This window comes from Bos mutus, chromosome 3 (genome assembly GCF_027580195.1).
Source record: "Bos mutus isolate GX-2022 chromosome 3, NWIPB_WYAK_1.1, whole genome shotgun sequence".
Lineage (NCBI taxonomy): Eukaryota > Metazoa > Chordata > Mammalia > Artiodactyla > Bovidae > Bos > Bos mutus.
Window position 1 is genome coordinate 114,895,265 of NC_091619.1, and position 12,656 is coordinate 114,907,920.

Here is a 12,656-nt window from a genome sequence, read left to right on the forward strand (position 1 = left end):
TGAACCTTGGACAAATCAAGAGAAAAGAAATACAGATCTGGACTGGGGAACGTCTGGGTCACGGTCAATGAGGCGGGGCTGGCCAGGGGCCTTACGGGAAAGAACTCTGAAGACTTCCCGGGAATCCTAAAATCCGTGCCCCCAGGAGCGTGGGATGAGGATGTAAGTGCAGCTGTGTGTTCGCTTTCTTTCTGGGGCATTAAAAGTAGGTGCAATATAATGGATAAAGATGCAACAGTTACTACTTACTGCTTGCAAGACGGGTTGACCATATCAGTGAAAAGAGAGACGTGCACCAAAGACATGAGCTTGCATCACCGTTATTTTCTCTTGCAAAGAGAAACCTGGCATCAGTGATCCACCCTGTGATCATGCGATCAAGCCTGTGACTTTTAAAGCAAAATTTAAGGAAGAAAAAAAAAGCACTTTAACACCCAGAAGGATTCTGAACTTTGGGTCCCCTCACCCTCCATGGGCCTTTGGTTAGATTTCAAAGGATCCCTGAAATTGGGTCAGAAAAAAAAGAGCAGCATTACCTCACGTTATGAGTGCCAGCCTCAAACCCTAGCAGAGTTAGAAGTGCGCGTGGCTTCATCACCGAGTACTGTTTTTGTGTAACTTTTCGGTGGTTGCAGACAGCTGGGGAAATTCACATGGTCATGTGGATATTAAAGTAGACGTGAGCTCTGGCTACTCAGGGCACCAGGAAAGAAGCTGGTACCGGGGCCAGTTATTCCCGGCCGTATGACGCTGGGCCGGCGCTCTGCGCACCTCATCTCCCGGGCTCTGCCCACGGGCTCTAGGGGGCGACAGTGAGGCGGAGGAAGGAGACAAGTCTGCTCCGCCCCGCCTGCTTCCTGTTTCTGTAAGCCGTCGCCCCAGCAACCGCCTTCACCGGCAGCCTGGTTCTGTTTCCAGCGTTCTTCATGCTCTCAGAAACCACTGCCGCGGAGCCCGTGGAGGTTCTGGAGCACAGTGCCTTCTGAGTCTTTGGGGTACACTAACTCACCCCTCTGTTCCCCCAGCCCTAGTGTTCCCCGAATTATTACCTCCTTGTTACCTGAGTCTCCTATGCCTTCTAAGTCATTCAACACTTGCTTAGTGGGTCCCCTGTATTAAATTACTCCTATTAACATAACTGGTATAATTTCTCTTTTTTTTTTCCTGTCTGTATTGTGATTGATTGATTGCTGTTGTTGTTGTCAATAAGTCATGCCCAACTCTTTTGCGACCCCATGGACTGTAGACTGCCAGACTCCTCTGTCCATACAATTCTCCAGGCCAGAATACTGGAGTGAGTAGCCATCTCCTTCTCCAGGGGATCTTCCCCACCGAGGGGTTGAACCCACATCTCCTGTTTTGGCAGGTGGTTTCTTTACCACTGAGCCACCAGAGAAGCCTGTGATTTATACTGTATCACAATTTAAAAATATATTTTGACAATACATTTCATAATAATCACTTTCCTTTGTAACTGTGTGTACTTTGTTTTACAGATCTTCCCTGTAGCTCAGACGGTAAAGAATCTGCCTGCAGTGAGGGAGACCCGGGTTCAATCCCTGGGTCAGAAAGATCCTCTGGAGAAGGGAATGACAATCCACTCCAGTATTCTTGCCTGGACAATCCCATGGACAGAGGAGCCTGGCAGGCCACAGTCCATGGGGTTGCAAAGAGTCCGATACGACTGAGCGACTAACACTATACTTTGCTTTAAGCACTTACAAATACCATTCTGAGGATGGCCACAGGCTTCACCAGCCTGCCTCACCAGGGGCACCTGTGGTGGTATGGTAGAAAAGTAGGAAAGAGGCAAACACAGTAGAACAGCCTAATTAATTGCGGTTTCCTTTTAGGTTTAAAAGCCTCTAGGAAATGAACACATAAAGGTTTTTCTTTTCGTTCTTCTTTTCCTTTCAAATAAAGTTACAGAGGAAAATGAAACTGTGTTATTCCCCCCTTTAAAAGTAGTACATGTGTATAAAAAAAAAGGTGAAAAATAGAAGGAAACAGAAAGCTATCTATACTCTCATTATAACATAAAAACAATCACGGCACTATTTCAGCTCATTTCCTCGGGTCTAGTAGTGAAAGTCGATCAGTCACGTCCAACTCTTTGCAGCCCCATGGACTGAACTCTCCAGGCCAGGATACTTGAGTGGGTAGCCTTTCTCTTCTCCAGGGGATCTTCCCAACCCAGGGATTGAACCCAGGTCTCCCACACTGTAGGCAGATTCTTTACCATCTGAGCCACAAGGGAAGAATACTGGAGTGGGTAGCCTATCCCTTCTCCAGGGGACCTTCCTGACCCAGGAATCGAACCAGGGTCTCCTGCATTACAGGCAGATTCTTTACCAACTGAGCTATCAGGGAAGCCCTATTTTGTTAGGGTCTTTGTTATTTATTTTTTCATAGATGTTATTGGAGTGTGTATGTTGAGAGTGTGCACTCAGCATGGTCCTAAGCGCTTTGCATTCTATTACATACTCATCAAATATACCATTTTTATAGCCAGACAGAATGCCATAAAGTAGATATCCCAAGATCAATTTGGCCATTTCTTATGGTCTAAAACTTTCAACATAAATTAATTTTTAGTGTGGTAAAACACACATAACATAAAATTCCCCATCTTACCCGTTTTAGGTATACAACTCAGTAGTATTAAGTACGTTCACAGTTATGCAACCATCACCACCACCTTCTCCAGAGCCCTTCTCATCTTCCCAGACTGAAACTTTGTGTCTATTAAACACTGACCCTCATTCCTGTGGGTTTCCCAGGTGGCGCTAGTGGTAAAGAACCCACCTGCCAATGCAGGAGACGTAAGAGACGGGGGTTTGATCCCTGGGTAGGGAAGATCCCCTGGAGGAGGGCATGGCAACCCACTCCAGTGTTCTTGCCTGGAGAATCCCCAAGGACAGAGGAGCCTGGTGGGCAACTGTCCATGGGGTTGAGAAGAGGTGGACACGACCGAAGAGACTTGGCATGCATGCACTCATTCCTGTGTCCCCTCCATTTGGCAACCACCTTCTACTTTCTCTATAAATTTGACAATTCTAGGTATCTCATGTAAGTGAAATCATATAATATTTGTCCTTTTGCAATGCGCTTATTTCACTTTGCACAATGTTTTCAAGGTTTTATTCACATGGAAGCATGTATCTGAATTTCCTTTTCTTAAAGGCCCAATAATATTCCATTGTATGGATATACCACGTGTATTTATCCACTCACATATCAGTGAACACTTGAGGTGTCTGACATTACTAGCCAATAAGAAAGCGTTAGCTCAGGCCCCTTGGGAACACTCACCTGTGGCCAATGGGAGGCAGCCACTGAAATTTCACCACCCCTCCCAACTGTGAATCTGTTTCTCCTTAATTTCTCCTGTTCTTCCCTACTTACGAGCTTCCCAGATGGTGCTGGTGGTAAAGAACCCACCTGCCAACGCAGATGTAGGAGACGCAGGTTTGATCCCTGGGTTGGGAAGATCCCTGGAGGAGTGCGTGGCAACCCACTCCAGTATTCTTGCCTGGAGCATCCCATGGACAGAGGAGCCTGGCGGGCTACAGTCTATGGCGTCACGAAGAGTTGGACACGACTGAAACGACTTAGCACGTGTGCACTCCCTACCTACACATCCTTTTGCCTCCTTCCGGAGATAAAGGTGCTAGAAGATATGGTGTTATTATAAGTAAGTAAGCAAGTGAGTGAAAGTCGCTCAGTCATGTCTGACTCTTATCAACCCCATGGACTGTAGTCCATGGAATTCTCCAGGCCAAAATACTGCAGTGGGTAGCCTTTCCCTTCTCCAGGGGATCTTCCCAACCCAGGAATTGAACCCAGGTCTCCCACATTGCAGGTGGATTCTTTACCAGCTAAGCCGCAAGGGAAGCCCCAGTTTTATTATATTTTATGCTAAATGGAGGACACATGTTCTAAATAATCATAGAATATTCAAACTGAAAACTTTGAATATCTTTATTCAAAATTCTTAGTTGCTTCACTGTGGGACAATTTCTTCTTTTTCAAAAATTGTACCAAAGGAGAGTCTCTTTACCCAAAAAGAGAAGTTCGTGGGCTTCTGTTGCCTAATCCCCTTCTTGGGAGACACAGTCGTATCTCCTTATCTGGGCTGTGAAGTTCAAGTCCAGTCATCTGACCAGAACTTCCTTCAGAGTGTCTAAAGGCAAATAACGTTCCCAAAATTCAGGCCACTTGTTCTAGAACAGTAATCATGGTTCCTCCTACTCCAGCTCACAACTTAGAGTTGCAGTTCGTCTTCTGGTTGCAGGGGCTTACCAAGCCTGTGTGTTTCCCCTGCACCAGAGCTACCCAGCAGGCTGTGGCTTCTGAGCCACGGAGATACTGGCAGAGATAGAAGCCAGAGTGGGTGAGGCCGGAAGGCAAGAAGGAGGGGCAGCTGGTCTCGGACAAAAGTTAACTCTCAGATCCCTTTGTGAATAGTGACTGGTTCCAGTAGATTTAGGTTACATGTGCCTTGAAGAACTTTGTAACGTGTGCACTGTGAACCAAACACCTGCACCGCACTTTATTTATTTAAGTACAGGCTTCGAGTCATCACGGATGGAACCTGACACACCGCGTGCACCAGGTTACTGCCGCTGTCCCTCCTCTCTGACGGATGAGGAAACCGAGGGTGGACCGAGGTTACGGGACTGGCCAAGGCCGGCACCACGTTCTTGGCAGAGCGCAGCTCCCCGCACGGGCAGTGTCGGCCCCAGACCTGATCGTTCCTCCTCGGTGCCTCTCCCTGCAGAAAAAAATCAGACGGTGACGCTGCCAATAATAATTAGCTTTTCACTGACTTCAGTGCTAATCCTCCTTCAAGTCGCTTTGCCTGTTTATCTTTTATTGTTTAAAATTAGATTCTGGCCTTTAGGCAAGAGTGTCTTTTTTCTGAGCCTTATAATTTCTTTCCTTTCAGGGGCTTTATCGAGTGGCTGACAGCAGAGTCTCTGTTTACTTTCTAGGCAACTGCAGTGCTGTTTCTGTTGTAATAAGCCTGCCGTCCTGTCCTGTGTTATTGCAGCACAAGCACAAACTCCCAAAGCTGCTGAGTCCTTACTGCTTCCCTAACTCAGAGCATCCGATGGAGGAAGAGACGGCAGGCCGGGGCTGGTGTAATGTTCTGATGATGGGAGTGCTGCTGTTCAGACAGGATAAAGAGATCAGCAGTGTAACTACTGAAAAGAGAGAGAGTGTGTAACTGCTTGCACGCTAATCCAAAAATTCAGCCCCAAACTGAGTCCTGTGTTTGTAATTATATAAACAAACATCCATAGTAGAGGGGAAGGGTGAGGGGGGAGGGATGGTTAGGCAGTTGGGGGTGGACATGTACGCTCTGCTATATTTAAAATGGATAACCAACAAGCACCTGCTGTACAGCACAAGGAACTCTGCTCAATATTCTATAACAACCTAGTGGGGAAAAGAATTTGAAAAAGAGTAGATACATGTAGGTAAATAACTGAATCACTTTGCTGTGCATTTGAAACTAACACAACATTGTTAATCAGCTGTGCTCCGATACAAAGTTAATTGATTGATTAAATGTGCTCAGGGAACAAGTTTCTCTACTTCTCCCCTCCCCCGAAAAAAACCATTGCATTCTCATACACCATGGTCGTTTTTTTTTTTTTTTTTTTGAATGATGGCAAGAAGATAAGCTTTCATTCAAAATAGCATTTAGGAATAAAGAAATATGCAAGGCCTATATGAAGGCAACTATAACAATATACCAAAGGACATAGACTAAAAAAATGGAGAGAGAGGTACCTTGTTTCTGAATTAGAAGACTCTGTATTGAAAAGATGTTAATACATCCATAAAGTAATTCCAATGATATCCCAGTTTAGGGGACAAGGTTGGCTTAAAGTTAAAAAAGTAGACTCTGAAGCTGATCTGGAAGAATAAATAGTGAAATCAGCCAAGAAACTTTTGGAAAAGATTAACAAAGGTGATTTTTAACCTTTTTTTGTTTCCTGCAACTTCTTTGTTCAAACAAAATTCTACTTCCCTATTCAAACACTTTCAGTGGGTCCTTTACTGCCTCCTGAATAAAGTGCAAGTTCCTTAAGCTATTATATGAAAAGAGCATTCTAACAATATCTGAGGATATTCTGAACAGCAATACAATTCTATCACTTAAATAGAGCAGCTCTTTTGTTTACTGTGTTTCCTTCTGGTCTTTGTCTACGGTTTCACAGAGTCCTATTCATAATACATCAAGAACGCAGAAAGCTTGGCTTTGGGGAACTAGTAAAGCCAAAATTCTGGACTTGGAAGGGGGAGGTTCCATAAAGAGGGCAAAGCACCCAGTGCTCAAAAATGCTGACCAAAGCTTTCAGCCTAATGCCAGCCAATTAAGTGACATGGGACTCACTCTACCTGCAGCTTCTCTCAACCTGTGTGTCAACTGTTCATTCCAGAGTCCCTTACCTGCAGGAAGAATAACCCATGTATTTTCGAATAACAGCCAGAGTGTGCAGCAGGTGCCAGCCTGGGGTCTTACCACTTACCCGCTGCCTGCCTGCTGGCCGCATCTGTGCTGTGTCACACAGGAAGCTGTGGAGGTCACAGCAGTGGCCCGAAACTGCAGCCTCGCCAGCAAGAGAGCAAGAATTCTATTCAGCTTTCTCCCAAACCTCTGCTTTGGAGGTTTTTCACTTTGTTTTCCTTGTTATTGGCCTCTTTCGTTGGTTTACAGTATCCTGTTAGTTTCAGGTATAGAGCACAGTGACTACGTTATATATAAATGTGCATATATATATATATTCTGTTGAGACTCTTTCCCATTATAGGTTATTACAAGATATTGGATATAGTTTCCTGTGCTATACAGTAGGTCCTTGTTGGTTTTCTATTTTATCTATAATAATGTGTCTCTTTTACCCCCAGCCTCCTCATTTACCCCTCCTCCCCACCTTCCCCCTTTGGTTACCATAAGTTTCTTTTCTGTGTCTGTGAGTCTATTTCTCTTTTGTAAATAAGTTCATTTGTATAGTTCGTCGCTCAGTCGTATTTGACTCTTTGCAGCACCGTGGTCTGCAGCCCGCCAGGCTCTTCTGTCCATGGGATTCTCCAGGCAAGAACACTGGGGTGGGTTACCATTCCCTTCTCCAGGGGATCTTCCCAACCCAGGGATTGAACCCGGGTCTCCCACCTTGCAGGCAGATTCCTAACCATCTAAGCCACCAGGGAATCCCGGATAGTTTATTTTAGATTCCACATATATGTCTCATCGTATGATGTTTGTCTTTCTCTGCTGGCTTACTTCACTCAGGAGGCTTTGGAGGTGTGAGGGCCCCTGTGCTGTGTGGACTCTGCCGGCCGCCTGTGGGCCCCCACCCTCGCCCTGGCTGTGTTCTCCATCACGCCCCGCTTTTGGATCAGGTCTTCCCACAGGGTCCAGGAAACCAAACTCAGTTCTTTGACCGTCTCACTTCCTGTGTTCTTCCTTCCAGCCCACCTCCACTGTCACCGCCTTGCCCTTGGCCTGACTGCACCAACTCTGAAAGCTCCGTCTCTCTCTTCCCACCCTGTGGCCCCCGCTTCCTACCTTTCAGTGTCAGTCCTGACTTTCTCGCTGCTCCTGACCGTAACATCCAGCCCCGCTTTTGAGTTTTTACTTGAAAAACTGAGGGCCACAGACATCAGAGGACATGGTGAAATATTTCTGTCATGACCATTACTTCTGTGCATGTTTAGCTTGGATCTGTTGGGGTGTGACTCCTCTGTGTGAGTTAGTAAGTCCTTCTACAGTGTGGGTGTCTTGGATGAAGGCACAAGCTCCCTAGATCAAGGGTTCTCAGCAGGTTCCCTTCGCCTCCCAGAGGACATCTGTTGGTGTCTGGAGACACCTCTGGTTGTCGCAGGAGGGAGGAGACTGCTACTGGCACCTAGCGTGTGGTTGTTGTTCAGCCGCTTAGTCACGTCCGACTCTGCAGCCCATGGACTGCAGCACTCCAGGCTTCCCTTCCTCTACCATCTCCCAGAGTTTGCTCAAATTCATGTCCATTGAGTCGGTGATGCCATCCAACCATCTCATCCTCTGTCAGCCCCTTCACCTCCTGCCTTCAATCTTTCCCAGCATCAAGGTCTTTTCTAATGAGTCAGCTGTTCGCATCAGGTGGCCAAAGTATTGGAGTTTCAGCTTCAACATCAGTCCTTCCAAAGAATATTCAGGACTGATTTCCTTTAGGATGGATTGGTTGGATCTCCTTACAGCCAAGAGACTCTCAAGAGTCTTCTCCAACACCACAGTTAAAAAGCATCAATGCTTTGGCGTTCAACTTTCTTTATGGTCCAACTCTCACATCCATACTTGACTACTGGAAAAACCACAGCTTTGACTAGACGGACTTTTGTCGGCAAAGTGATGTCTCTGCTTTTTAATATGCTGCCTAGGTTAGTCATAGATTTTCTTTCAAGGAGCAAGCGTCTTTTAATTTCATGGCTGCAATCACCTTCTGCAGTGATTTTGAAGCCCAAGAAAATAAAGTCTGTCACTGTTTCCATTGTTTCCCCATCTATTTGCCATGAAGTGATGGGGCCAGATGCCATGAACTTCCTTTTTTGAATGTTGAGGTTTAAGCCAACTTTTTCACTCTCCTCTTTCACTTTCGTCAAGGCTCTTTAGTTCCTCTTCACTTTCTGCCATTAGGGTAGTGTCATCTGCATATCTGAGGTTATTGATATTTCTCCCGGCAGTCTTGATTCCAGCTTGTGCTTCACCCAGCCCGGCATTTCGCATGATGTACTCTGCACAGAAGTCAAATCAGCAGGGTGGCAATATGCAGGCAGGGAGGAGAGTGCTGTGGCGCCCAGTGTGTGGAGGCCAGGAATGCTGCTGGTCATCCTCTGACGCACAGGGTAGCACCCAGCAAAGAATCACTTCACCCCAGATGTCAGAGGAGCCACGGTTACAAAACCCTGCCCTGTATTTGTATTAAAGTTCCATCTGGGGAGGGAGATGGGAGGGACGTTCAAAAGGGAGGGGACATATGTATACCTATGGCTGATTCGTGTTGATGTTTGACAGAAAACAACAAAATTCTGTAAAGCAATTTTCCTTCAATTAAAAATAAACAGATAAAGAAAATTTCCCTCAAAGTCTAATCCCATATTTAATACACATGCCTCAGTGGAAGTGAGGATAATAGGAAGGGACTTCAATGTAATCTGAGTAACTAAAAATCAAACCCACAGGTCAGAAGAGGCATTTGGAAATCCTACAATGGACTTAGGGAGCCACGCCTTTCCATTACCGAAGGCGGGTCGAAGCTGCCCGATGAGGTGGCGGGTATAAAGGTGCCTCTAATTGACCTGTCGGCTGGTACTCAGAGCTGACGTGGTCAGGAGTGCTATTTGATCTCTAGTTATTCCAGAATTTCCACTCTCGTGCCAAACATGTCTCTTCAGACGGCTGTTCTTCGCTCTTCCTTAAACTTCTCTTGAAGTTCATCTGAAGTCTTCGTGTTTCAGAGGTGAGGTTTTTATGCTCTGTGTTAAGTCTTCTGGAAAGATGTCTGGTTCGTACAAATTGGTGATAAAGGAGGTGCCCATAATCTGGCACCTTTCTGAGGCTATTAGTTGATGGTTTTTCTTTGCACTGTATTTCAGGGGCTAAAATGCAGAAGGGAAAATCCTTATTTTAGGCTGTGGACATGTGTTTTTAGTGTTTCCCAGGTGGCACAGGGTAAAGAATCCAGGAGACACAAGAGATGTGGGTTCGATCCCTGGGAGGGAAGATCCCCTGGAGGAGGAAATGGCAACCCCCTCCAGTATTCTTGCCTGGAGAATCCCATGGACAGAGGAGCCTGGCGGGCTGCAGTCCATAGGGGCGCGAAAGGGCTGGACACGACTGAGCGACTGAGCACATACACAGTGTGTTACAGTCTTTGTTTTCTTTAGAAATATGTATTTTCTTAGGAAGATTATTTTAGGGATGCTGTTTTAGACATTTCTGTACTGTAGGCGAGAAGGTTGCTTACTTCTGATGTTTCTGATTTTCCTGAAGTCGGGTCACCTTCAAGTCAAGCTGTTTAGCAGGAAGGCCTGATTTTAAACCTTTGAATTCATCCTACATGCCGTCAAATTTCCCTATGTGCTGTGGGTACTGTTTAAATTTAGATTATAAACTCCTGTGTTTCCCATACTTCCTTTCTATGCATGACATTTGTCAATAGCATTTGTAGCCTGACTGATTTCTGGATTTTTCAGTGAGCAGGGTAAATGTTTGTTTCATGGTTCTGATTGTTAGGCACTTTTTATCTCTCCTAGACGTTAAACTCATAGGCAAGATTACTGAGGCCAGAGCCAAATAAATCAGTGAGCATCTAGAAGAAATATTGCTTTTATCTGTAATCATTTTATTTTCCTAAATATATATTGAAACATTGCCTTTATTTCTTACCAGAAAGTGTTCTGTTAGCTAGTAAATACAGTTGTTGAAAGTAAAGCACATTTTTTCTGTCTATTCTGATCGAAAGTATTATACATGTACTTTTCCAAGTGCATGTTGAGATATTTTTTCCTTTGAATTAGGGTGGACTTAGAAGGGCTTTTCAGCCTTTTCCTATATTATGGAGAAATATGTAATGGATTTCAGTTGTTTTGTCCTCAATATTTTTAGAAAATAATTGGCTGATACTTGCAGTGTGTTGTGTTCATGAAAAACAGAATTGGTTTTGCTAAGAGATGCTTTATCACAGGTGTTTGTGGCCATTTCCTTGGCCACAATACATGAGGAGTGTTCCCGTGATCACTCTCATCTTGGTCTTAAGGATCAACCGTTCTGAGGAATGGATTGAAAAAAACTGATACATTTCCCCCCAAGACTGCTATGGACTTATTCCCGGGCACTCTTGGAGATGAACGTAATCCCAGAGTAAAATAAGCTAGAAATTACTTTACATGTGGGTAGCGTTTACCCTGCCGCAGCATTTGTGGGCTGTCTGGAGCCCTGTGGAAGGGCTCGGGTGCAGGTCCTGAGACCAGCATCGCCCAGGCTGAGCCGGAGGCAGCTCTCCTGCATGCCCTGCAATTTCTGCTCCACCCGCCCTTCTCCTGCCCCAGCTCTGTGTCCACAGTCTCTGCACCAGGCCTGTGCTTCTCGTGGTCTGTCCTCTCCTGGACACTGCGGTTTTCTCATCCCCATCTTAGCTCGGAATCAGGCCAAATGCTGAAAGTCCGGAGAAACCCCCCAGCGCACCCCCTCCATCCCTTAGTCAGCCGTCTTGCCCACGCCCCCTCTGTTTTTCCTCCCTCTCCTTTTGACTCTCCCACTTTTCAGTCTCCAAACTGGCTCAAGTCGCTTCCATCCTTAAAAACAGATGGGCAAGTGAACATGTCTCTCCCCACCCAATCCCTCTTCTTGCTTCTGTCTTCCTCCTGGGCTGTCATGTGTCATGTACTATATGAGCAGAAACCACTGAAAATGCTGGAATGTAGAATTTCAACAAGAGAATACAAGAGCCAGTGTTTATCGAGTTGCAAATTAAAGGCTTTCCGGACCCTGTTGTCATCACTTCATCTGCCTTGCTTAACACTGGTATTCACACCAGCCTTCTGAATAGTGGTTTCCAGAAGGCACCTCTGTTATGCGTTTCTCTACCCACCCATCGTCTGTGTTGACTAAGTGTTCTTGTATTATGACGATGATGATCTGGCTGTTCTGGGTCTAAGTCGCAGCATGCAAGCTTGTCAATCTTGGTCGAGCTTGCAGGATCTAGTTCCCTGACCAGGGATCAGACCTGGCCCCCTACGTCGGCAGTGTGGAGCCCTACCCACTGGACCACCGGGGAAGTCCCGGTGTTGGCTTGTTCTTGTCACTCCTCGTATTCATGAAATGTGGGGATCCCCAGATTCCTTCCTTCAGACTAGTTTCTGTTATATGCATGCCACCATTTTTCTCATCACCTTAAACCAGTTTATACTTCTGGTGCCAAAGCGCCTGTTGGACACCTCCAATAAGGCTTTCTGCCCCTGCTTCTAGTTCAGTCCAACCAAAACTCGAACTCATCACCTTGCTTAGAAAATCCAAAGGGATTTTAAATATACATATTAAATAAAAAAGAAGTCTGGTGAATTGCTGGGTGCTAGGTAGCCATGCAGAAAAAAACATTCCTAAAGTCATGCCACTTTTAGAAGAGAGTTTCTATTCTCCGTGGCTACAAAAATATAAAATACATAAGATAAATAAGAGTTGATGAGAAGCTATCGAAGTCCCTCGTTTTCCTGGGAGAATCACCTGTGCATCTGTCGTTTATGAACTGCCCTCTGTCCCCCGAGGTGAGCACATGCACCCATCCCTGAAGGGCCCACTCAGTCCTGGGCGACAGTGAGGACCACACAGGCAGCCATGAGGCTGAAGGATGTGGTCGTAGGACACTGGCCCAGAGTGGGTGCTTAATAAGCAGGAGCTGTTTGTGTGCTAGAAACAAGCTCCCTCGCTTTCCAGTCACTTGCCTCCAATACTTGTGTCCACCGGAGGCTGTCAGGATCTTGGCTCGAGGGTCAAGTCCACTGTGGCCTGAGCTGGGCCAGCTGACTGGGAGGTGAATGGCATGCAGGGTCTGACTCCCTCACCTGATGCTTCTACCAGTGCCCTGGTCTTACCAGGAGAGCCGGCT

The 12,656-nt window shown here is 46.0% G+C and overlaps 1 protein-coding gene and 1 non-coding gene across 29 annotated transcripts in view; one reads left to right on the plus strand and one right to left on the minus strand.

Annotated features, from left to right (window-relative positions):
* Positions 1-12,656, plus strand: part of LRRFIP1 (LRR binding FLII interacting protein 1) — a 160,185-nt gene that overhangs the window by 48,192 nt on the left and 99,337 nt on the right. The gene's annotated exons all lie outside the window — the stretch shown is intronic.
* On the minus strand, positions 2,298-2,370 carry TRNAY-GUA (transfer RNA tyrosine (anticodon GUA)). The gene has a single exon. It is a non-coding gene; the product is annotated as a tRNA-Tyr (tRNA).